Genomic DNA, 27,908 nt, shown 5'->3' on the forward strand with positions numbered 1-27,908 from the left:
GCCTTTCTACATACTAGAAGTGTAACTCTAATACAGTGATGTAATTATTTGATGTCTACATTTCTATTTCTGTGAAATGGGAGAAACAATTCCAATCAAGTAATGCTATTTGTAAGGACTCAATAAGTTCACAGCATTCACACAGTTAAAGCACTTAGGTCTATATAAATTAAAATTAGAGATAATAGTAAACCTGATTGATTTATTTTGCTCAGAAATTAGTCAAAGGTGGACAATAATGCTATCAAAGAACTTTTTTTGTTCTATCATTCTTTGCATGTGACTTCTATTATTATTGTAAGAGAAACACTCCCCATGGATATTCATGTCTTCCTATCTTCATATCTTGCTTTCTACACTAGAAGAAGAGAGGAAGCCAAGTAACACAAGGAAATCTAGCAAGAACTGACGTTTGTATTTCATCAGTAAGAACAAATGTTAAGTGAGTGGCTCAGCTGCAGAGAGGTTGGGTAATATTTTAGATTTATAGCTTCTATGGGAGAGAAAGGCAAATGAGTAAGTGGCATTCAGACTGAGTGTTGATAAAGTCAATCAACAAAATATGCTACAGGTATAAAGTAAAAATGCAATAAATGTTAGCAAATAGAGTCATGTCTTCTCCTTGCATATCTCCTTGTATTATTACTAAGCTTCTCAACAGTACTTAAACCAGAGTCTATTTGAATTTTTAATTCAGTTAACACCTCAGTTTTTCCTAATCCCAATATAATGTTTTTACATGTGAGAAAGAATATTAATATGCTTATTGCTCTTGCAAAAAAGTAGTTCCTTGAAATGTAACTTATAGATTTAATTTGTGCAAAATAGTTTACGTTAGTTAGATGTATATACTATGAGTACTATGTACTCTTAACAATAAATATTTCATATATTTGAAAAGGCATTATTAGTAATTAGTGGTATTGGAAGAATCTGACATATTTTAAAAACTAGTCTAATATGTAGAGGGAAATTTTCACTTTATTTCATTAGTTTTATAATCATAAAAGGATCAATGTTATTCTCATAATTGATATATATAATTTTCTTAAATGATTAATAAAACAGGATGTTTGCTAATATTTTTTGAGTATTTCTAATATTTCAGTTGTTTTTTCAATGATATCACTAGAAAAAAATCTGGCATATTACAAATACTAAAAAAAAATTAAGTAATCTTGTGTTTTAATAAATAATAAAATGACATGTATTGGGTATGAAAATGATATATATCATGGACATTTATGTATACACACACACACACATACATGCATATATGTAATGTATACATTTAATCCTCCTAACAGCTATATGGATACATAAAATTACTATACAAATTTTAAACCTATACTTCATCCAAGGTAACACATCTAGAAAGTGACAGATCCAATTTTAAAACCAGAGGGTCTACCGTCATAGCTACCCTTTAAAATGCTATGCTTTATGGCCTTCTATAATCTAAGGATATTTTTCTTTTAAATGTAAATGGTTCCCTATAGAATAAGCTCTAAATCTTGTCCATTTCTAACATTTTATTGCAAGCTTTTTGAGAAGGCAACTATGTTAAATCTAAGCTTCATGAGGTTTAACCAAATATTTGCTCCATAGTTTCTTTTGTTAATTATTTTTCACTAGTTTGTAGTGGTCATGTAAAAGAAAATATGTTTAGATAATATGGATGAAAGTAGAAATATTTATCTCTAAGAGAATGTATAATAAAAGAAACTTTTAGAAGTCTATTCATTTGTTTCTGTTTCTATTATAGACAAAAATTATGAAATGAAAATAATGCTTTGGTATATTTCAATGTAATAATGATTAACAGCAGATTTTGTACATAGATGCATGTGAGCATGTTGATAAGGGGAGGGGGCATATGAGGGATTTGTGGTATAACAACATGTGTATTAAAGACACAAGGGAAGAGCAAAAATTAATTAATAGTTTTAATGGGAAGTCAGAAAGACAGTCATTGATGATATGAATTAATGGCTAGGCTGGAGAAACAGGCAGAGCTATAATTCATAGGAATGTGACTCAATCTAGTTATTAACTACCCAATATCTATTGCCATATTCTTTCTTACCAACAGAAACTCAATTTTATTTGTGGTTTAATTATACTCAGAAACATAGCATATGTATATTGAACAAAACCAAGATTCTGTTAGTTGAGAAGAATAGGGTATTTATTGAATGGCTAACAATTTCTGTCTCTGTAAGTTTACACTAGAATTAAAACTAAAGAATTTAAAACATAGTAGTCTGTGCATTTGTAAGGTATTGAAGAAGTGTGAAAAGAACTTTGAATTGGTTTCTATGATAATATTATTAATGACAATATTAGTACATCAAGCAACTGGACATTTTGTGGTGGAGAAAAAGGAGAAACAGTTATAAGACAGCTGAGGTTATGTAATAACCTTGTAGGACTGAATTTGAATGGGAAAACAGGTATAGGGTGTACTTGAACCCATCATGGTCTTGTCTTATCCTAACAGATAAGACAACCTATCTCTCTTCACTGAAAAAGTCTAGAAATAAAGGCCATTCAATAGTGATAAGCATCCTTAATCTTCAGATCATGTTATCTAAATATCATTTCCACAAAAGGAAACCAGAGATTGTACAGGAAATACCTTATTCTAAGTCTCCAGCAGCAAATACACGAGATGATCCTGGGGCAGTTTGTCATACAAGACATCAGGCAAGCTACAAAAGACCGCTAAGGATGTTTCAGAAAAACTTAGCAGCTAACTGAAGAGCCTTCCATTGGCTAAGGTAGGTACAATTTTACACTTTTAAAGTCAAATAGGAGGAACCCAAAGGATATTTAAGGCAGTGAAAATGTATGATAGTATAGTGGTAAATACATGTCATTATACATTTGTCCCAATGTCTACAATGTATAACACCAAGAGTGAACTCTATTGTGAACTATGGACTCTAAATGATAACATCCTGTCAAAATAGATTCAATTGTTAACAAACGTACTACTATTGTGGTGATGTTGGTAATGAGAGTGGCTATGTATGTGTAGTGGCTAAGGATATATGGGGAATATTTGTACCATCCTCAATTTTGCTATGAACCTAAAGCTACTGATAAAAACAAAACCTTTTAAAAAAAGTAGTAACTGCAATGGAACAAAACAGTTTAGATATATAAGTTGATAACATACCAAGCATGGCTAAAAGAAACCAAAACCCTTTGGTCGTTTTCAGGGAAGGCTAATTTTGTAAATAAAATTTTATTGAAACACAGCACACCCATTTGTTTACATATTGTCCAAAGCTACATTCTCTTTATAACATCAGAACTGAGTAATTGTGACAGAAACATGCAGATTGAAAAGCCTAAAATATTTACTAATTGGCCCTTTGCAAGATAAGATTGCTGTCCTTTTTTCTAAGTAGTCAAGTCATTACTTTGGAAACTAATAAATAAGAGGAAAAGATTGAGTATTAGTTTTGCTTTTCCTTTACAAATAGTAACTCAAACTTATCACATGTTGACAAGGAGATATAGTCTTTATAGATGTATTCTAGCTTACAAATAAAAATGGATAAAATCAGAAGGCCTGCCACCATTTTTCTACTTCTGAAATAATGAGTCAAGTGATATAATGATCATCAGGGCTAACACTATAGAAAAAGAGGCAACCAGACATTTGCACTTTTTAATAGAATTTAAAGTATCATCTATGCTGTAGTCTTACCCCCCCCAAAAAAACACAAAAAAACAACAACAACAAAAAACCACCTAAATCTGATCAACACTCTAAGTATAACCACCAATTTATAAGAAAAGCATTTTAGAAAAGGAACATCTGAAGCCACACCAGGTAGACTCAATCAGTGATATTGAAAGTATGGAAAACTGTAGGAAAAAAAAATCTAGTTTCTAAAACAACTAGGATGTAACATGGGGTGGGAACATTGAAACTGACTATATTAAATAAAAAAGAGAGAGAATTTTTTTGTTTTGTTTTGGAGATACATGCTAAAATATGTGTGGGTAAAATAAAATGATATCTAGAATTTGCTTCAAAATGACTGAGGGAAGAGATAAGGAGGAAAGAGTTATTTTTTATAAAGAATATTGATGCTTGTTGAGGTGGGATAATTACATTTCCTTAATGATTTTTTTATATATTTTTTCCACTTGAAATTTTCTACAATTAAAACTTTCAAGCTGGGGACGTTATAGAAAGGAACTTATTGAAGAATTATTGGTCAATATTTTGTATGAGGTGTCTGTAAAACATAGAATTTTACTTTGGACTGAGGGTTGAATCAATTACAAAAGGAAAAACTGGCCAACATGCCTGTGAGGGGGTGAAAAAACTTATTTACAAATGTAACATAGCCAAGTTATATTCAGCATCAGTTCCAAATATCTGTCATTTACCCTACCCATCTGTTTACTTGTTACATCCAATATTCTTCACACAAGAATAAGGCAGAATTTCTATTCTAAACAGTGGCTGATACATGATTATAAAGTGACTCAGTACGGATGACAGAGTATCTTATAGAAATGGAGGATTGGATTAATTACTAACTGCTTTAATTGATATTGACACAAGGCCAAAATATCTTTGCCTTTAATAATACAAAGATTTGGGACACCTGGGTGGCTCAGTTGGTTAAGCAGCTGCCTTCGGCTCAGGTCATGATCCCAGGGTCCTGGGATCGAGTCCCACATCGGGCTCCTTGCTCGGCAGGGAGCCTGCTTCTCTCTCTGCCTCTGCCTGCCTCTCTGTCTGCCTGTGCTCACTCGCGCTCTCTCCCTCTGTCTCTGAAAAATAAATAAAAATCTTTAAAAAAAAAATAATACAAAGATTTATTTTTCTTTCATGAAATTCAAAAGTGGACAGGCTAGAGATGGTACGGCTGTTCCATCATCATTACTAACGTCCTAAACTCCTTGATCTTCCTGGTCCAACCATCAAGTAGCTCCACCCACAGTAGGAAGAAGGAGGGATATTTATCAGCAGAAATGTTTCCCATCTTATAATTCCAAGGTTTATGAGATTGTCTTGAGGTCTCAGGCAACCATTTCTATTTCCAGTGCTTTGGCCACCCTAATCTCCAAACAGCTGAAAAAGGGAGTGGGGGTGGACAGTGTGGATACCTTATTAACTCTAAAGATTCTACTTCACAAATATAGAAGTTACCTTATTGAAAAAGAAAAGAATGGGTATTGAATAGGCATTTAGACTCTGAGCCACAGAATTCCAGACCACACTGATGTGAGACATTCCTTTTTCTTTTAGTTGCTGCCAGCAAACACTATCCAAAATGAAAGAATGTAAAACTTTCTACTTGCGTATATTTTTAAGATCGATATTGATACAATCTATGGGAGACAGAGTCGATGGTTTGGGGAGTGTAGAGTTATAGAATCCTGTAAAATATTTTAATGATACCAGGATATGGGAAAAAATCATTTTTATTCCAAAGAATATTAATTTGACTTGGCAACTGAGTCTCTCTTAAATAGATTTGACCCTGTCATGATTTTTTTTGGGAAAAAATCACCCATGACTTGGAGATGTGTGAAAGCAAAAAAAGTTACTGGATAACCTGTCAGTAGAGCATTGTCAGCCTCTAATGGGCCTCAGGGAATTAGCTGATCCTCCAGGGCCTGTACACTTTTTTGAATGTCTTTGCATGACCATGCTATTTAATGATTTTGAGGAGACAGAATTCGAGTCATAGAAAACTGATTGCAATGCAAATGCTCCCTGTCCACAGCACAGCACATGATTCCTGTTCTTGGCAACGCAAGTGAAATTTGTCTGGTAGAGAATATGAACTCCTATAACTCAAATTCACACTAGACCTGCTTTTGACATCTGACTGAGTTCCTCATTAATTAATGAGGGAAACAAAACCTTTGACAAGTTGTCAGTTTATGTTTGAATAACACTTAGGATTTTAACTTTTTGAAAATCAGTCTTGAGCAATTTTGGAGATCCCATGGAGATGTTCAAATGGGCTCACTTACTAGATCCCAGTCAGGTGTGTTGCTGGAGAAGAAGAACCAAAGAACTTTGTGAACATACCTTGCCTTTGTTCCCCAGTGAAGCCCGAGTGGAAAAGAACTTCAGGTATAATGGTTCTGTGTTTCTCTAGTACTTCCCTCCTTTCTTTGAAATTCTGTAAATAAATACAGAATATTTTCCAAATTATTATTTTCCATGCTTGAACAATTTGAATATTTTACAGTGAAGATATTTCTGTTTTTCTTTTTCCCCAGGAAGCACATTTGAATACTGTAAAAGAGGACAAAGCTGACATTTAAACTGGTTCCATTGATATAACAGTTTGGAGGGACTAGAAACAAACTTCAAACAAGAAATTTGAAACCTTTTGTGTATCACAATATCTAAGGGATAACCCAATGTTTCATTAGCTTATCTATTTCCTCTCAAGGCATGTTATTTTTTTTTTTAACAATTGGAGGAATTATTTCTTGTATCAGGTATGAAAAAGTACTGAGGACACTATTTTGCAGAGCTGATTTTCAATTGCACATTCTGACAGCATTATATGCATGAAAATAGGGTTGAGGTGGAATAAAGTGTTTAATTTTTCTATTTGTGGCTGCATGTTTCAGACTAGTAAAGGTCTGAAGCAAACCAGTGATTTTAAAAGAAAAATAAAAAACCTTAAGGAAACAAACTCTGCAATGAAATCTTTAACAGTAGCCAACTTATGAATATTTCATTTACACTCACTTGAACATCTTAAACCACATTATCATAAGTAATTCATGGATCTTTTCTAAAATATGAAGGAGTTATAAAGCAACTTTTCACATTTGAACAAAATAAAAGAAAATGTATTCTTTTTTTTTTTTTTTATTTCCAGCATAACAGTATTCATTATTTTTGCACCACACCCCGTGCTCCATGCAATCCGTGCCCTCTATAATACCCACCACCTGGTACCCCAACCTCAGTGGAGAAGGGAGTTGGGGGAAATTGGAAGGGGAGGTGAACCATGAGAGACTATGGACTCTGAAGAAAATGTATTCTTAAAAGTAGCACGTTTTATTTTACCAATGACTTCTATACAAATATTAAATAGGATTACATATAATTCAGGGCACTGTAATAATTTTCTGTTTTTGTCTTCCCAAAGAAGAAATTTTTGTTCCATAGCCAATAATTGTAACATGTCTTTTCTCTCTCATATTTGTTATTCACATTATATTCCTAACTTATTTACCTAGTATGAGAACAGAGTTAACGTACATAGGATGTATAGGATATGTTCTGTTTACCTCTCCAGATTTATTTTCTACTGATCCCCACTGTCATCTCTGATCTGTGGACCAGAAAAGGGGCTCCCTTGACCTCCCTGACGTATCCAGGTGAGTTTAGCCAATGGGTGGCCCAGAAGAAGAATAAAGTCACAGAATGATTTTCAGCATTTATTCCTCTAGCTCCCATCAAGCACATGTAGTCATGTTCATCAAATGGCATTGTTTCATTTTAATTGGGCTTGTCTGTAGGATTCTGTCTTTTGAATTATGGTGACCACTCTGCTCTTGTCATTTTCACCTGGAGTAGCAACTGCTCTGTCTTTCCTAGCACTATGGGTGTGTAACATCCTTTGTGGTTTCCGTATGCCTTATTCATACCTTTACATGTGGTTCATTTATTAAATTATTCTTAAAGTACTTATATTTCAGAGTGATATCTATTTCCTGCCACACTTGATAAAGAAACAAACAAAAAGCCATCTCTATTAATAGCCTAAATATCTGCAGGTAAGGTTTATTTATCCATTTCTAGTCTGTGAGTATTGAGTGACAATTTGTGAAGCAGCTAAGTTCTTAAAAATGAGGCAAGGATGTAGGGGTAGAAGGTAGAAAAACAAAATAGTATTCAGTACATACTTACCAGAGCTTAAAGCAAGGTTAGGAAACAAAGAGACAAATAAATAAAATAATATACATGCACAGAAGTGTTCATATTTCATTCCCATTATGGCATTACTCTCTTACCATGTTTTTACTTTATCTTGCTCAAAAGGGAAACAAAAGATAAGAGGTTTTAAAAAAAGAACATCTATAAATAAAGGAGATTTTTCAAAAAAGTTTGTTCCTACTGATAGGTAAATGAGTGGGATTATAAGTAAGTGAAACACTAAAAATATTTATTTATAAGTTTAGGAAAAATGTAGTTTCTTTATAGATTCTGAGAATTTAAAAATTTGACCTTCATTTTTTATTTTAAAATATTCAATTTTAGAGGATGCTAGAAATTCAATATGATTAAAACTATTCTTACTAGGACCAATAATATACTGAATAGTAAAACATTTGTAACAATTTTTCTATGGTCAGAAACAAGAAATAACACCTATTTCTTCTATTATTTGACATTATACTAATGTATGTACTAAGGTGTTAGTACTATTATTACTAATTATCAGAGAAACTAAGGTTAGCCTACCAATTAGATAGGAAAAATAAATAAGAATATGAAAATTTAAAATGAAGAGAAAACACTACTTACAGATTACATGACTATAAATTGAGAAAAGAAAAACAGCTAAAAATCCTTAAAATATACAGTAATTCGGGATACAGTGGAGTGGAATACTAACTCAGAAATCAATAATAGTCAAACAAACCCTATAGAAAATACAATGGAAAAAGATTAAACAAAGATAAAATTCCTAGGAATACGTAACAAGAAACATGCAGAGCCATATTAAAACTTTAAAACTATCTCAATGGCACATAAAAAATGAAACAAATGTAAATAATAGGGAAAATAAGCAATCTTCTATAAGCAGATTAATAAGTGTAGGATGATCCCAGTTAGTATACTATTTGTTAACTACCTCAATTAATGCCAAATTCATGTGAATTTTTTTAATTAAAATTCTGGGAAAGAAATGCAATAAGAGGACATTTTTCTAACGCATTTAACACAGCATGTAAGCTTAAGTTGTGAAAACTATGTAGAGACAGGTCAATGAAACAAATAAAAAAATTCATGACTCTCATTCAAGATTTTAAGTGAATCTGTTGTGGATAGATGTGCATTCAACAAATATATTTGAAACAACTGTTTTGAGGTCTGGAGGGAAAGACAAACTGGGTTCACATTTGCACAAAGATGAATTCCAAACATGGTAATGATTTATATATAAGAAATCATAAAGTAGGAGAGGAAAGCTGAAAGATTCCTTTCATAAACTCAGATATTGGAAGGTTTTTCTACATTTGATGCAAATATTCAGAAACCATGAAAAAGATTGATAAATATAAAGATGTAGACATCAAAATCTACCATGTCACAGAAAACACACACACACACGAATACACACAGTGAAAAGGCAAAGACCCACTGGGAAAATATGATTAATATCACATTCAAGTACTCAAAAATTTATAAACAAAAACTTACATGGAAGTAAGAAAACCAACAAAACAGCATAGGCAAAACTGAGGCCAGTCATAGAAAAGGAAATGTGACCTTAAGTATAGGAAAAGATGCAAAATCTCATTTGCAAGAGAAATAAAAACTAAAATTATAGTACTATTCCATTTTAATCTTTATCAGACTGACAAAACCTAAAAGCTTAATAATCCACAATATAGTAAAATTATGTGCAGAGCCAATAGACTGCCTTCTTGCAAGATGTTGACCTCACATAGTAGCCTATGTGAATGGCTATTTACTATGTAACTCCAGCTGTGCAACAAGAAGGTCTTTGAGGACTGGAATGGTTGAAGGAGTGGGGACTGGGGAGGGACATTCTCATACATTATTATGAAGTATAAAGTGATGCAACAACTAAGAAAGGCAACTTTACAGTTTCCAGAAAAATGTAATATGCATGCATCTTTGTACCAGAATTTTTTCTGGAGTTCCGTGTTATTTACACTAAAGAATATGCAAAATAGCTTATGTATAGGTTTTTATTGTAACATTATCTCCAATAGCAAAAGGTTAATGTTAAGTAACATATCAGATTTCATACAAGGAGATATTAATCAGCCACAAATAAAGAGAGTAGAAACTTCTCTTTCCTGATAGGAAAAGATGACCAATACATTATTAAGTGAGGAGAAAAAAAGCAGAAAAATGAATGTATATGCTACTATTTGTGTAAAATGGAAGGGGAAAGAGAATATATAATCTGTACTGGCTCACACATTCATACACACAGAAAAGACAAATATTGCCTGAAAAGAAAAGGTAAATAATACTGGTTGACCTATTGAATGGAGGTGCTAACCAACCAGATTGGGATCAAGGTGGGAAAGGTGTCTTAGTCAGTAGGGATTGTTATAACAAAATATCACAGACTGGTGCCTTAAAAAACAACTACTTATTTCTCACAGCACTGGACTGGTTTGGTTTCTTTTTCCTCTTATAAGGACACCAGTCCCGTGAGGCACTCTACCTCCATTACCTCATTGAATTCCAATCATCTCCCAAAAGCTCCACTTCAAAACACCACCATATTGGGGATTAGGACCTCAACATAATAATTTTGGAGGACACAAATCTTCAGTCCATAGTGGAGGGAGCCTTTTCACTGGGCCCTCTTTAATAGTTTTGATGTTTGTAATTTGTGAATGTTTATCACCTACTCAAAACTTTAATATGAATTCTCCAAAAATAATAGAGATAAGTGGTTTCACATCAAGAATCAAAGCCTGATGAATAGATGACAGAGAAGAATTTAAAGAACTGTCAGTGATGCACCCATTCTTTTGTAAACTAACGTTCCTATTGAACTTGCTACCTGCTTTTAGCCATGATTCAAAGGATTAGATTTTGTTTGTGAACAGACATTTTCTCCTTCAAATATTCACATTTTGCAGGAAAACTGAGATTTTTTTATTAAGAACTTACATTATCATAGGATTTGTATTTAAATAATTCTATAAATTATGTAAAATATTGTAAAGATGTAGATATGAAGAAAATGCAAATGATGAGTGATTTATAAAAGAAAACACTCCCTCAGAAAACATTATCTTGAAGGTAACAGGCTGTTGTGTTCTCTATGAGCTGGAAACTCCAGATGGCCCAGCATTCTGGAGAGGGTAGGTAGTGATGAAGAGTAGGAAGTGATAGAAAGTGTTATTTTGAGGGATTTGAACTGAGGGAAAGCAGTGAATCATTTGGCCCCATGGCATTCTTTCTGCCTATGTGAGTGTAAGTAGTTCTGCCTGCCATGAACACAAAGAAGAGATAGAATATTACTAATGTTAGATATGGTAAGTCACCGGAATTTTCCTCTCTTTTAAAATGGGAAATGCATTGGAATATGCATGACATATGAACTTGAAAGTTCACAGTGGAAAAAAAATTAAGTTTAAGAGTAAATGATTCCAGAAAAGAATATCTGAGCTAGGTGACCAGTATGCTAAGTAATTTCTAAAAAGCATATTGGAATCCCAATCTTCTAATACCCAAGCAAGAGTGTTTAGTTTCTAAACATAAAAATCTACTTAAACCAACAAATTCTGAAACATTTGAAATAATTCTCTCCATATAGATTCTCAGGTCATGTGAACTAAGACCTTTGCCAGCAAAATTTCAGGAGAGTTTATATGTAGAATTTTACTATGGATGTCAAACAATGTTTCAACTCAAGCTTTACTCAAAGTGAGCAGATTTCATTAAAAATTAATTAGCCAAATGTTCTCATTTTGTTGTCAATATCATCCTCCTTCCAACACAAAACAACTTCCAAAGACAGAGGATAAAGGATACGTAACAACAAGAATAAATCTCTCTGGCGGTGGAGCACTTATTCTTTGTCAAAACAGAATCCTTCCAAATTTGCCCTTGAAAATTCTTGCTATTTTACAATCTCCAGAAAATTCCAGTAAACAAAGAAAATCTAGGGTTTTTTTAGACATTTTTTTTTCCCACTAGAAACATTTCTCCAAGCCTATAAATGGGAGAGCAGGCAAACCTATTTCAAATTCCATGATTCAATAGGCTCTTCCCCTACGTTGTTTGTAGACTAAGCATTCTGACATGGTTGAAAAAATGTACACACCCCTGCTGATCGATTTAAATTTGTCATCACTGTTGCCTCTCTCACACCCCATATATAATCCTCTAACACACCAAGAATAGAGCACAAGAACATACGCACTATGCCTCAAACCTTCTCAGCGTCTACATTTGGTTATAATGCTCTTCCCCCAGCAGATGCACAATTCACTGTTTCCTTCAGATTGCTGACCACATATCAGAGTTCCTTCCTGAATGATCTGTAGATAACTGTTCCTCTCTAATCATTCCCTAGTGTCTTTAGACTCCTTCACTTCTAGCCTTCTCCCTTCCTTCCTCACTCCCTTCTACATCCCTCATTCCCCCATCCTATTTACCTTTCTTCTGCCTTCCTACTTTTCTTCCCAGAAAATACAGAATAAAAGTGAGACAATACTAGTGCGCACCTGGAATAAAGATATCATTTGGAGATGTTGGGATTTTCTCTAGTCGTTTGGATTTGGGGTTTTGAGGCAATTCTACACAATTTTACACAGTTTTATTCCTGAGATATAACCTTGTATTCTGTCTTTCTTTTTCTTCCCAATTGGAGTGCGCCACATCACAGAGCTCACCCCATTTCTCTTTCTGTCTCCAGCTGCTTTCTTGTTTCACCTTTCCTTTATATCTGTACTTTCCCCCTCTACCTTGGAAGTACACAGAACCTGGTTGGTAGATTGAAATAAATTGCATTTTCTGATAGTTAGTCTTTGATAATGTTTCAAGCAGATAAGGTTATAGAAAATGCCTATGATTGTAAAGCTTACATGAAAGAGTCTCCCAGAGATTGTAAACGAGCTGTTAACCTTGGCCAGACATTGTGTTTCTCAGCTTTTGGCAAACTGACAAGAAACTGTTCATGGCTTAAAAAAATCACAACCATTAGAAAGAACTGCTATCTTTCTGATGATGACAAGAAGAAAGACTACCTTATTATCTAGATGATAAGTATTCTATAGAATAAAGGCATATTCTTCATGAGATTTCTGGCTTTGATTGACATGTTGACCATTCTTTTAAGTCATGAACAAGAAATTAAAGTCTCTTTATTTGTTTTCAAGTCTTTTCTGGATTTCTTTTATTTTTCTTTCTTTCTTTTTGTTTTATTTTGTTTTACGACAATATTGGTAGAAGTTAAGCTTCTGTAGATGACACTGGGGAGGAGGGTATGGGTAAGAGGATAAATCTCTGCCTTCTTTTATAGTGCAGCAGGAGTTTTCAACTATATCCCTCCACTGACAACTTATCAACCACTTACACAAATGAAGGTTTTACTATAATAGATTAGTGATTCATGGTGAGCCAAGAAAAACATAACAACAAAATACTTTAATTTTCTTTACTTAGGTAAGTTTAGTAAAAAGTTGGTGTAATCATTTCGAAGAGAGAGAATGTGACTATAATTTTTTCTGCTGAGGAAAGGAATCATTCCGAGGATCACTATCTACCACATGTTCCGTGTTACTTCTTAAGAAAGATATAGCATATGGTTTCATTCATACATGGAACATAAGGAATAGGGCGGAGGACCACAGAGGAAGGGAGGGAAAACTGAATGGGAAGAAATCAGAGTGGAAGATGAGTCATGAGAGATTCTGGACTCTGGGAACTGGACTCTGGAAACCAAACTGAGGGTTACAGAAGGGAGGTTGGTGGGGGGATGGAGTAATAGGGTGATGAGTATTAAGGAGGGCATGTATGGTAATGAGTACTGGGTGTTAAAAGCAACTAATGGATCATTGAACACTACATCAAACACTAATGATGTATTATATGCTGGTTAATTGAACATAATAATAAAAAATAATTTATAAATAAAAATAAAACAAATAAATTTTAAAAAAGAAAGATATAACTTCCTGACAAAGAAAGAATTTTTACAGAAACAACCTTTTTATTTTTTTTATTTTATTTTTTTTTAAAGATTTTATTTATTTATTTGACAGAGAGAAATCACAAGTAGATGGAGAGGCAGGCAGAGAGAGAGAGAGAGAGAGAGAGGGAAGCAGGCTCCCTGCCAAGCAGAGAGCCCGATGTGGGACTCAATCCCAGGACCCCGAGATCATGACCTGAGCCGAAGGCAGCGGCTTAACCCACTGAGCCACCCAGGCACCCCTAGAAACAACCTTTTTAAATACTCTAAAATAATTATTTCTCTTCCTTACTTTGGGTAATTACACCATCTAAATAATGTATCATATTATTACCTAAATCAAATATAATATGCAAAAGTACTGAGCTCTTAAAACAGATAAGAGAATATGTAGCAGGTTAGTGTTGATGTTTTATGTCGATTACCAATTGTTCTAAAATAGCACCTATTAGATAATATTTTATCTTTAAGCCTTCTATGGCTGATAGCAGAAAAAAATTTTGCCACAAAATCTATCCCATTGACTTGCTAAAAGAAAAATTGAATTTAAGCAAAAGAATGTATTTAAAGGCATAACACCCTCTTTTGAAATATGTCTAATGTAATGCCACTAACATAGGCAATATTTAGTACTGAAAAGTCTATATTTAAGCTGTGCCTTTACAAGCAGCTGTCTCAGCTGAGAAGCAATATGTGATTGGGGAGAAAAAAAAAAGAAGAAATATATTATAGAAGAATTATTTTGAAAAAGCTGAATGGAAATTCATTGTGAAGAAAATACAAAATAGGGAAAAAATATAAAGTATTGATTAATCAGCTGCATTAAAAGATTAGCTGTATTTCTAATCTCTGAATTCCTAGCTTTCTTTACAAGTCTGTTCTTCAGACTGTATGTCATATGCCAAGTTTACTGAATTACTCTTTTTGAAAACATATCTCCCTTACTTGATTTTTCAAGTATGTTGAAAGTGTTCCGGGCAAAGCTGTTATACACTTGTTCTTCCGCCTCCTAATGCTTCCTGAAGAAATGCACCAGGTTCCCCACTATCTATAAATGCCATGGTGTTTAGTAAAGTGTCACTCTGGAGATGTGGGATTAAAGATATTTTAAATTTAATTAGATCCCATTTAAAAAGTATAGTATTTATTTATGCCAATGAGCTTTGGAAATCTCACAATGAATTCCAAATTTTTATAATAAATGTTTTAAATTGTTCTTCATGGACTCCTTTTGTGTAAGTTTATCAATTATTAGAAGTGTGTTTAATGGGTAAGAACATAACATTTTGCATATTTTGTAGTGTTGAAAAGTATAATAACTCTTAATTATTAGCATTAAATAGTATTTCAAGTAGATATAAAATATGTCTTAGTGATTTTTTTAATGCACAAATCCTTTTATGTGAATTAGCTCTCCTGATAATCAAAAGCCTAAAATAGGCATAAAAACATAGGTATAATATAGGAAGAAATATAAGGTTCACAGTACTTGTAGATGGCTTTCCAAAATTGGCTGGGGCATCTAAATAAAGAAAACAGTTCATAGAAAATAAATCCTCCCTGTCTACCCACATGGGCCAATCAAACTGAAGACTGAAGTAGACAACTGTGAAGTCAATTTCAAAGAAGTAAGTGAAGGCACCAGTCCACCAGCTTCATCAATTCTCCCAGTTTCAGTACCCAATGCAGGCTTAGTCTCACAAGCTGGGCATTGGCCCTGGGATCTATGTGGTCATATAAGGCCATTAATAACCCTTCTCAGAAAATAAATTCAGTGTTCCTCCTTTAGTCACTTGTTTCAAAAGATATAATTAAGAACCTCATTAGATCAGAAAGCTCCATGGAATAACCAAGATATGAATCACATTATCACACACATGGTCTATTCCCTGCTTCACATCGCTGTTCTCCAATACTTATTTGTCCAAAGCTTGTCTAAAGCCAAGAATTACAGGTTTGCTTGCCATCCTCTTACTCTTTTTTTTTTTTTTTCCTAATACCCATCTGGAAGCCAGTGCTAAACTGGAACTCTAGAGACCTGTTTGTTGTTTTGTTGCTTCTTTTATTAATTAGCTCTGTTATTTTGGGTAGTTTACTTATTTTCTTCCTTTTAAATCCTCTTCCCGTATATGTAAAATTAATGATCTGAAGTTGATAAATCTCTACAATCTCTTCAATATGTCCAAATCTTTAGGATAAGAGTATAATAAGCAAATGTCAAAATGTGAGGAAACGTTACAGCAAATTATTCAAGCCATGACACTAAGTAATGTCTTACTTAATTCAGGGCTTTGCTAAAGCATCAGTTTAGAGAGTAAATGTAAGCATCCAATTTTAGGGGCCTCATATAATTTGAGTAAGATGATAGAGCCACTGATTGAACACCATTACCAAATTAGCTTGTTCTTAACTTTCAGCATAACATTCTATTAAATCATACACTTAATAACCATACACTTTAAAGTTTCTGAAAAGAGTTCTCATACAATTTAGTTACAGACCACATTTTAAACCATATAGCTCAACATCCCTTAACATACATAGTATGTTTAGTCTGACCAAACTATTACTGTTACACACAGACAGGGGGTGCCTCACTCTCCTCTGGTGGTCCACCCCCTTCATCTACCCAACATGCCCTGTATAAACCACAGTTCCTCAAAAGACCCCTCAGGTATTATATCTCACCCATCACAGAAGGATCACTGCAACTACAAGTGTTTATTCCTTCCACCGAATCATCTTAATGTCTGAATAAGAAGATGGCATATATATATTATATATATGCATATAAATGAATAAGAAGATGACATATATATATTAAGATGGCATATATATATTAAGATGATTATATATAAAATATATATAATTTACATAATATATAAAAATATATATGCCATCTTTTTATTCAGACATTAGGATGATTCGGTGGAAAGATATATATTTTATATATATAATATATATATCAGAGAAACAAAACAATGCTATATTTAATTTGAAAAAAAATCACGAAGGATATTTTTCTGTTAGTGACACTTTTCCCAATGGAAGTTGTTTAAAAGAAAGTGTAATTTTTAATTCAATCTTATTTTTGCCACAAATGTTAATTCATTTGAAATTGCTCAAATAATATATGAATACATATTTTTAAAATAAAATCAAATATGCAAGATACAATACAAACCCATCTCTGCACCAACCCTTTGCACTTACCCTCCATGCGTGCACACCCTGCTGTCAAGACGGCCCTTTGAAAGATCATTAAAAAAACAGCTTTGGATGCTTTCTTCTGGACTATTTCCACATGTTTATGGTGCCTATCTGTGCAGGTGTTGAGTACAGAATTCTCACTTCATAGAAATGTGAGGATGTAAGAACTTTATGAAAAAAAGAAAACTTGGGGAAAGATTGAAGATAAAAGGGAAAACAAAACAAAATTAATTGAGTCCTCACAACAGTCCTGGGAGGCACATATTATTATTCCCAGTAAACACAAGAGTCAAATGAAATTCAGGCTAGGAGACATTCTCAAGGTAGTTATTAGCAAAATGCAGAGTTGGAATTCAACCAAATTCTATTTGACTCCAATATTTCAAACTTATTTGTTACATGATGCTACTTCTCAGTGTCTTTCAGTGTCTTTTTCTTTGGGGTCATTGTTTGTTTGTTTGTTTGTTTGTTTTTTGACAACAGGCAGTTTTTTCTAGATACACATGTATACACACACATGCTATATGCATATATATATACACACACACATATATTCACTTGCATGATACATGCATATGAATGTTAGTAAACATAAAAATAGAAATTATATCTTTTTTTTAAGATTTTTTTATTTGTTTATCTGGCAGAGAGACACACACCGAGAGAGAGGGAACACAAGCAGGGGGAGCAGGAGAAGGAGAAGCAGACTTCCCATTGAACAGGAAGCCTGATGTGGACCTTGATCCCAGGACCCTGGGATTATGACAGCCAAAGGCAGCTGCTTAACAACTGAGCCACCCAGGCACCCTGAAAACTATATTTTTATAGAGATAAAGATAAATAACCATAACTACTTCTTGAGATTATCCATTAGAACAATGTCTAAGGAAAGGGTTTTCCTTTCAATATGTCAAAATTCAACTAGTGCAAACAAATTAGATAAACATATTCATATTTATGAATTATTTTTGGCACAATAAACTAGACTGTAGTATGTTATTGTAAGGTGGGTGTAGACAATGCATTCAAATTCCCATTATTTCAGTATTTTGGTATTTTTAGAGTTTTGAATATTTGGTCTGAGGAGAAACTTTCAGTTGCAGTTGTTAATAAGGACTACTAGATACTTTTATAAGGAGCCAAAAAACAAGCTGATTTCCACATGTTTCCAGTAACAATTTTGATTGTTCATATTCATGATTTCCCTTTGGTCAGTCTTTTCTGGCCCTACCTAGCAGACCGGCATTCAAACCATTCCTTGGCATTGTCTTGGTGTAGAGATACTCCTTAATGAAAAGCAATGGTGAATCTTTTAGAGATGGAAATTAGATCTCTCTCATAGAGCTTGAGACTACAGCATCTCGTTAAGAAGGGAAAATCCTGTCTATTGCAGGTTTATAGCTCCAGAGTACCATTCAGATCTATTAACAAACAGAACACATCTCCATTTGATTTGCTCCTCTCGATGTTTCTCAATGAAGTAGCCATTTATCATGTGTGAGGCTTATCTGAATGGTTTCAGTAATGTTCCAGATTTTGTGAAAATAACATTCTCGCACTATCAAGAAAAAGGACAAACATGAATATTTAAGACAGATGAGTTAAAAACATGCACTTTCATTAATTTAATCAAAGGTGTTCCTTCCACCTAATACATACATTAATGGCTCTGACAGCAGAGGAAACAGGATAGAACAAAAGAAAGCTAGAGGAAAAAGATCTTCCATAAAAATTTGACTATACAATGTGAATTTAAAGATAATTTCAACATATCTAAGATATACCTATTGTGGAGGGCATGTATTGCATGGAGCCCTGGGTCTGGTGCATAAACAATGAATTTGGGAACACTGAAAAAAAAATAAATAAAATTTAAAATAAAATATACCTATATGATGTTGTCCTACATAGTTTTAAGAGTTATTAGAGACTCCAAATAATTTATATTTTATAAATAAAATTAAATGATATATTAGAATACTTATGAACATACTACCTACATGATTAATAAAAACCTTGAGTCACCTCACCATCATTATTGTTTTTACTTCATAATCATTTGCTGCTGACAGAAAACAGTAAGAGTTATTTTAGCTGTAGTAATCAAAACTGTATGGTAATGGCACAAAAATAGATACATAGATCAATGGAACAGAATAGAGAGCCCAGAAATAAACCCACATGAAAAGGTCAATTAATCTGTGACAAACGAGCCAAGAATATACAAAGAGGAAAAGGCAGTATCTCAACAAACAGTACAGGGAAAATGAACTTCTACATGCAAAATAATGAAACCGGACCACTTTCTTACATCATATAAAAAAACTAACTCAAGGGTGCCTGGGTGGCTCAGTGGGTTAAGCCGCTGCTTTCGGCTCAGGTCATGATCTCAGGGTCCTGGGATCGAGTCCCACATCGGGCTCTCTGCTCGGCAGGGAGCCTGCCTCCTCCTCTCTCTCTCTCTGCCTGCCTCTCTGCCTACTTGTGATCTCTCTCTGTCAAGTAAATAAATAAAATCTTTAAAAAAAAAAAAAACTAACTCAAAATGGATTAAATACCCAAATATGAGAACTGAAACCCTAAAAATCCTAAAAAGAAATGATAGGCAGTAAACACATGGACATGCATCCTATATATATTTATCCATATATGTCTCCCCAGACAAGGGAAATAAAAGCAAAAATGAACAGTTGGAACTACATCAAACTAAAAAGCTTTTCAACAGCAAAGAAACCATCAACAAAATGAAAAGGTGAGTTTACTAAGAGAAGATATTTGCAAATGAAATATCTGATAAAAGATTATATAAATCAGATATTATATAAATATCTGATATCTGATATAGAACATATAAATACCTCCTATAACTCAACACAAAGAAAACCCCAAATAATCTCATTAAAAATGTGCTGTGGACCTGAATAGATATTTTTTTCCAAAGAAGACATACAGATGGCACCAGACACAAGAAAAGAGGCTCAACGTCACTAATCATCAGGGAAATGCGAATCAAAAACACAATGGCATATCACCTCACATCTGTCACAGTGGCTAAGATAAGAAACAAAAAGATAAAAACAAGTGTTTGAGAGGACGTAGAGAAAAACGAACCCTCATGCCCTGTTGGTGGGAATGTAAATCGGTGCAACCACTATGGAAAACAGTATAGGGGTTCCTCAAAAAACTAAAACTAAAAATATAATATAATCCAGGAATTCCACTTCTGAGTATTTATTTGAAGAAAGCAAAAACACTAATTTGAAAACACATATGCATCCCTACGTTTACTGAAGCATTATTTACAATAGCCAAGATATGGAAGCAACTTAAGTGTCCCTAGATATATACCAGTATATGTGGTATACTTATGTATACCACATAAGTATACCACTTACGTGGTATACATTAACAATGGAATATTATTTGGCTATAAAAAAGAATGAAATCTTGACATTCCCTACAACATAGATGGCATTTTGCTAAGTGAAATAAGTTATACAGAGATAGATACATATTATGTGATTTCACTTATATGCAGAATATAAAAAAACAAAGAAACAATAAAAACCCCTAAACGAACAATAATAACAGTAACAATAGAAACAGACTAATAAATATAGAGAGCAAACTGGTGGTTGCCAGAGAAAAGAGGGTTTGGGGGTAAGAGAAATAAGTGAAGGGGATTAAGAGGTAGTAACTTCCAGTTATAAAATAACCAAGTCACAGGGATAAAAAGCATACTATAGGGAATATAATCAATAAAATTATAATAAAAAGACGTATTTTACTGACTTAATGTGTTATACATATTTCTGATGATTGGTCACACTTACATAAATTATATAATGAGTCTTGCTGGATAAAATTCTCAGAGTTCAAAGTACAAAATATGATTTCTCATAACTAATATACTTGATGCTTAGCCTTTTTCTTTTGTGAAATATTTAGTAGATTATGTCTTATTCACTTTCTTCTTTGAAAAGCCCACAATCTTTCATTTGGATAAGGTCTTAAGGAAATGTCCAAAAGGAACAAATGCATAACATATCAAATGAAGTCCTGAAGGCAATGTATAATTCACATCAGAGCGCAGAGCTTTATTTTTAAAATTCACAGATTTATTTGTTGGTTCAAAATGATCTTTTTCTTTTCAGTTCAGTGAACCTAAGAATTATTCTAAAAAAATTTAGCACCTTTCTTTTTCAATTACTAAAAATACTTGATATTTTGCACACATACATAGAGAATATGTATACATTCTCCCTCATCTAGCACATGCTTTCCTCACCTGAATCCATGAACAGATGCACTTTACAAAGGAAAATAAGCACATACATTTTCTTATGGCAATAACTCATTTGCCCTCTTTTATTTCACTTCTATATATGCCTAAATGTAGCAAGTGAAACATTTTAGAAAACAAAACTAACAATAACCTATAGGTAGGCTTGTAATTCCTCAACTGTTTGATCATATTTGGTGCCAGGGCTTCTTTGACATGACCACAAAATTAATTAACTAATTATCACTGACACATGCTCCTTCTCTTCACCATTGGAAGAACTGGAGCATGCAAAAACAGAAACTAAACTAAAACATAGAGGGTAGCGATGCTTTATTATTTTATGATAGAACTGGGAAGAGCACCATCTCACTTCGCTCACATCTTAAGCACCTGTTACGAATGCATTCACTAACTTCACTTTCTGAATGCTGTTTCCCCTGGTCACTTAATATTTAAAGTTACCATTCTTCCACTCAAGTCCCTGTATCTTGTTTTTCTTTTTCTGTTTTCCCTAGCACTCACTGACATCCTAATATCCTATCAGAGCAAAGCTCTGTTTAGTACATTGATAAATCCCAGCATCTAGAACAATGTCTGACAGTCAGTGCCTGACAACCCATTGTTATTAGGTTTTGTTGAATCTTCCTTTTGAGAAAGTTGAGGTCTGGAGAGGTTAGCTTGTTTACCCAGGGTGTCCCCAGTGAGACAAACTTAATGTTGCAGTTATATCACAATTTTAAGAGCAGACTGACTGGAAGAATGAGTGCTAGCTTTGAAGAAAATCAATTCTGACATTAAGTTTAGATTTTAAGAGAATAAACTGAGGTAGGTTTTCTTTGAAGTCTATCATTGGTGTATCAAATGTATTTTGCAGCCAAATGGGTCATTTTTTAAACACCCCTCCCTGTTATGTGCTGGTCTGTGCTTCCCCCCCATCTCAGAATGTGACTATTTATAGACATATAGGAAAGCTTCTAAGAGGCAAGGTAAAATGAGAGAATATGGGTGGACCCAATCCAATATGACTAGTGTCCTTTCCAAGAGATCAGGACACAGACATACACAGACTGAGAGCTAGCCATGCGAGGACACACTGACACACTGAGGAGACAGACTGCAAGCCAAAGAGAAGAAGCCCTTGCATGAAACCAAATCTGTTGACATGTTGAACTTGAACTTCCAGCTTCCAAAATTTTAGAAAAAAAAAAAAAAACCTGTTGTTTAAGCCATACTGTCTATGATATTTTATAATGGCAACTCTAGCAAGCTATCAATAAAGCAAATTATAATTTTATCCAGAAAAGAAATGCAGAGAGAAAATTTTCTTATTTGGAAATGTGTGTGTATGCCACTACCTACATACAAAATTTAAAAAAAAATATTAAAAAGCAGCAAATACTTATTATCACATTAATGTCCATTTTGAAAAGAAGGTGGGAGAGGTACACAAAGAAATGCTTTCAGAGAGAATTCTGCATGGTTCAGAGAATTTTTTTTGCACAAAGACACCCAGAATTGAGGTAAAGTTCTGTTTCCTCCTCTTTAGAATCACAGTGCTGTTGTTTATTTCAGACCTACTATTTAAATACAGGATTGTTTAATGGCACAGGGATTGGAGAATAAGTCCCCGCCAAAAATAGTTGAATGGATTCAAAATCATCATGTGTTTACTCTCAAAACAAACACATGTAGCCGACTTTATGTGTGCATCAAAGTATTTAGAATTTAGAACAACAAAAGACTTCTGGGGGGGAAATCTATTTTAGCTCTGGTTCAGTTTAAAATTGCCAGCGCATTGTGATGACAAAAAATTCAGCTTTTAATTGGTACTAATGTGACTTTAAAAAAAATTTTTTTCTATAGTGTAGAAAATTGCTGAATTGACTCTCCCATGGCCAACCACCTTTTATTTTTCACTGTATGTTAATATTTTTCCCTCAACAGGAACTTTCCTGTTTTCCATTCTGATATATCTGTAATAATTTTTAAGTAAAGCTTGTTTGTTTTTCAGGGGCGCCAGAGTGGCACAGTTGGTTAAGACATGGAAACCCTTGGTTTCCACTCAGGTCATTGACCTCAGGGTCCTGGGCCTAAGCCCCACCTAGGGCTCAGTGCTCAGCAGGGAATCTGCTTGGGAGTCTATCTCTCCCTCTCTCTCTGAACCCCATGATCTAAAATAAGTATATATATCTTAAGAAAAAAAAAAATCCTTGCTTTGTTTGTCTACATAGCCTATCACAGGTTTTACCAGCATTAAACAAGGATGTGGTGGCTTAAATACTGACAAAGTGAATGACCCCTTTTGGCTCTGTATCAAGACAGCCTCTTTTTCATGGAGATATTTTTTGCCCAAGAAATTCTGAAAATTTCTAGGTATTGGCACAGTGCTGTTTGGACCTGATTGATGCTGACCTGGGAGAACTGTCCTGTACGTGGAACCCTATTTGAAACTCCCCTTCCAAGATGCATGGCCAGTGGGTGCTGCTGTTGCTTTCCTGTCTTTGTCGGAGATTCTCAGATGCCCACGTGTCCCTCCTCTTCCTGTTGATAGGTCTTTTCAGAAATTGCTTTGAACTAACAGATTCTTCATCTTGGGTAATGTTCAGCCATAAGGCTGAGGCATTGAGAAGACTAAGAATAAAGCTGCATTGATGCTAAAATGCTATGATCCTTTGTATTTATTTACTTAGTTGACAAATACTAACATACCAGGTATTATTCTAATAATATATTCAATATTCGCCACGGCATATGAGACATATAGTCTTTCCACTTCCACTGTACAAATGGGGAAATTGAAGCACACAGAGATAAAATGATTTGCTCCAGGTGCAGAGTTAATAGGTGCTAAACTTGAATTGGCACCCAAGCCACCCATCTCCAGAACTTCTGCTATTAGCTTCTAGGCTACACAACTTTTCACAGGCACATAGCCCTTGCCCCCACACAAGCACATGTTTCCTCAACTGTTGAGTTGAGATAGTTTCGGATATCATGCACAAATTCCCTCAATATTTTCAACCATATATTTCTCAGTGCTGAGTGCAGCCCACTGATTCCCATCCCCCATCTGCTACAACCTGCCCTCTTCCTCTTGGAGACACTTCTTCTTTGTTCTCTGCATCCTTTCCTGCCATCTGGTCTCCACTGGTCTCCTGCCATGTGGTCACCCATGCCTGTCAAGTGTAACAGCTGCCAGAGTAGCAAAGGACCAACGATTGTGGGATTGTGTGAGAATCTGGGTAGATAAATCCCCAGAATATAGTTAGATATTTTGAAAATACATTTCTAAGGTAGAGATTAAAATGTTACTGTGAGTCATTTAAGTCCAAGGCAAAAACTGTTGGAGTCAAATATTGAATATCTTCAAGTTTAATTTGTTCCTTCAGTGTTCCCAACAATACCAAATCTACTTTTTTTTTTTTTTTTCCCTTTCCATGACACTGATGATACTAATCTGCCATCACAAAGGATTTCCTTGCCTCTTGATGGATCAATTTAAATATACTCTATTTTCTCTTGTCTTTCATTCTGGGAATAAAAGAAAAAAAAAACACTTTTTTTTTTTCTCTCTGTCAGAGAATAAAGAGAAAAATACTTAAATCCCAGACCAGAGTAGTTCTAGAGAAAAGAAGAGGTGTGAGAAAATGTCTAGGGAACAGGAAGTGTTGCCTTTCTCCCTTGATCAAAAGAAATGCTTTTAGGTAGAAAGAGGTATCTTGGTATCAAATGCCCACCACTGAAAAATAATGACGAAATTTAAAAGTACTTGGGATCAAAACAGGTATACAGAAATGTTTTTACTAATTTACCTGCATAATTACAGCAGGGAGTTCAGCATGACATTTTAGTTTTCTGTCTCTATTATGAAATTTCTGCTCTGCTTCTTTAAAAATGTGCTTTATTGGGGCTGCCTGAGTGGCTCAGTGGGTTAAGCCTCTGCCTTCGGCTCAGGTCATGATCTCAGGGTCCTGGGATCGAGTCCCGCATCAGGCTTTCTGCTAGGCAGGGAGCCTGCTTCCTCCTCCCTCTCTCTCTCTCTCTCTCTACTTGCCTCTCTGCCTACTTCTGATCTTTCTCTGTCAAATAAATAAAATCTTTAAAAAATGCATTCTATTAAAATATAGATAATTTTTTCCTTTTATTCCCAGAATGAGAGAAAAGAAAAAATGAAGCAAATATATTTCATAAATTTTATGTGTATATATAAATTATATATTTAAATAAATTATGTGTAAATTTCATATCAATAAAGGAACATCCCTTTTTGTACCCCACTTGCTGCATAGCTTATGTGACATTTTCTAATGAGCTATGGCCACGAATATATAAAATCTGAAGCTTATTTACTAGGTATATCTAGCAAAAAAATTTTTGCTGATAAGACTTTTCCATTACCTCAGTTATCTTTTCTTACTAATAAATATCATTATTGTATTTACCAAGAAGTCTGGAGTTCATGTTCAAAAGGGGATTTGATGGGGTTATCTCTTTATCTCTGGATGTGTCTGGTGGTGCCTTCTATTTTAGTGGCTATATACAACCTTTAGGTAAGCAAGTGCCTTATCGATATATTAACATTTTATACCTACTTTCCATTTAAAAAATATAGGTTTTTACGTTAGGACATCTTCACAAAGATCATTTAGCATATAACATCTAGTATTTATATCTGGCAAATGATATCATTTCCATTTAAAAATATTTCTCATAAATTTCACAAGGCAGGGTGAACTTTATTTTATTTTAATTTTTTTATTATGTTACGTTAGTCACCATACAGTACATCAGAGCCTGTAATGGGTATTAAAGAAGGCATGGACTGTGTGGAGCACTAGGTATTATATGCAAGCAATAAACTTTATTTTAGAAATTAGAAATCTGATACCTCTGTGAATAGTGGCTTGCTGAACTCAAAAGTCAATATTGTTGAATACATGTGCAACCAAAGACTATGATGCAGAGCTTATCAAAACAAAGTGTCATGTTTTTAAAAAGATAGTATTAAAAAAAATCTTATGTTGATTGAAAAAAATCATGATTTTAAGCAATATTAAAGAATTGTATCTTCTCATTTATGGTAATAGTATTATCACTCAAAACAATCCAGTTAACAACATTTTTTTCATGCATATTGAGGTTGTTTTCAGTGTCTTCTGAAATTTTTTCCTCTTATTTGTCATATTGTAAGGAAGACAGAAAATCTCAAGAGAATATGTCCATTATAGATTATTTATTAATAATTCAGAAATTATTTGTTAGGCTGTATATACATACATAATGTTTTGCTTTAAATAGTAATGAGATAAACCTCTTCCTCCATCAAATAACTTTAGATGCTGGTTTTATAGAAAATATTCATTAGTAAATTCAAAATATTCAGCCTAAGGAACACACTGAAATACTGTCAACAGTAAGTTTGCCAAAAGATCCATGAACTAAGTAAAACAATGTACATAAGTAAATATTTTTAAATGTTTTTCTGAAAATGATCAGGTTTTTTATTAACTAGATCTCTTGTGGAAGCATCAGAAAACTGTCTCATTATTAAAAATAAACAATATATGAGAGAAAGGGTATTGGACATCCATGTGATTCTGATATTAATATTATTAAAATGCAAATTTAAATACTAATGCAACATTTTCTAGTTTATGCCCCAAAGATGTAAAGTCCTTATTCTATAAATAATTTTTTAAAATTTGTTTATTATAGTTGGCAGTTTGCCTTTTTTTAAACTGAGATGTTTTGAAGAATAAATATAATAACTGGGTTAAGGTCTGCATAAATGAATGTTGCAATTGCTCTATACACTGAAGTTATGAGTGGGCAAATACCACAGACTCACCAGATTTCAAGCACAAGCAGTTACATTTCCTTCATTAAGCTACAGTTTCTTCAATTCATCACCCAAATTACTGTCTATTAAGATTTACTAATAAATGAATGCAACAAAATTGCCTATAGTTCACAGTAATGCACTAGTAATGCACTGATGATTTTAATACTTTGAATAAAAACAAAATGGCACAGTCTTTTTATGTTTTGGTGACTGGAGACATTTAGCTTTATATCATGCCAAAAGCATAAGGCAGATCCCAAATTTTCCTTAAATATGTATTGCTTTAACAGAAAGAAGAGAGAAGAGAACATTGAAGAGTAGAGGAGATAAGATGTTTTTGTTTTCTTGGGGTTTTTTTCCCAATATAAAATGCTGAATATAATAATTGTAACACAAGATAGATTATACTGATTGTACGTAATGGCTCTATTGTATTCTATGTGACAGCTATATCAAATTTAACAAGCTGGAAGATTTTATTTTTAATGTATATCAGCCCTATTAACTGTTTATTTTAAACATAATTCAGTATTAGTGACTCAACCCAAGAAAGGGAAATACCTACTAAATGCAGTAAAAGTTACATCTGAAATTAAGGCTATTTCCCCATAATTTTAAGACCAATTCTTTTTAATGCACCTTTAATAAAGTG

The 27,908-nt window shown here is 33.7% G+C and overlaps 1 long non-coding RNA gene across 1 annotated transcript in view; it reads right to left on the reverse strand.

The window, feature by feature from the left end:
• LOC116583101 overlaps window positions 1–27,908 on the reverse strand; it is a 36,668-nt gene that overhangs the window by 3,345 nt on the left and 5,415 nt on the right. Inside the window, exon 2 of the long non-coding RNA XR_004282611.1 lies at window positions 6,071–6,164. This is a non-coding gene — a long non-coding RNA (uncharacterized LOC116583101). The remainder of the gene's footprint in view (window positions 1–6,070; window positions 6,165–27,908) is intronic.

Source organism: Mustela erminea, chromosome 2 (assembly GCF_009829155.1).
Source record: "Mustela erminea isolate mMusErm1 chromosome 2, mMusErm1.Pri, whole genome shotgun sequence".
Classification (NCBI taxonomy): Eukaryota; Metazoa; Chordata; class Mammalia; order Carnivora; family Mustelidae; genus Mustela; species Mustela erminea.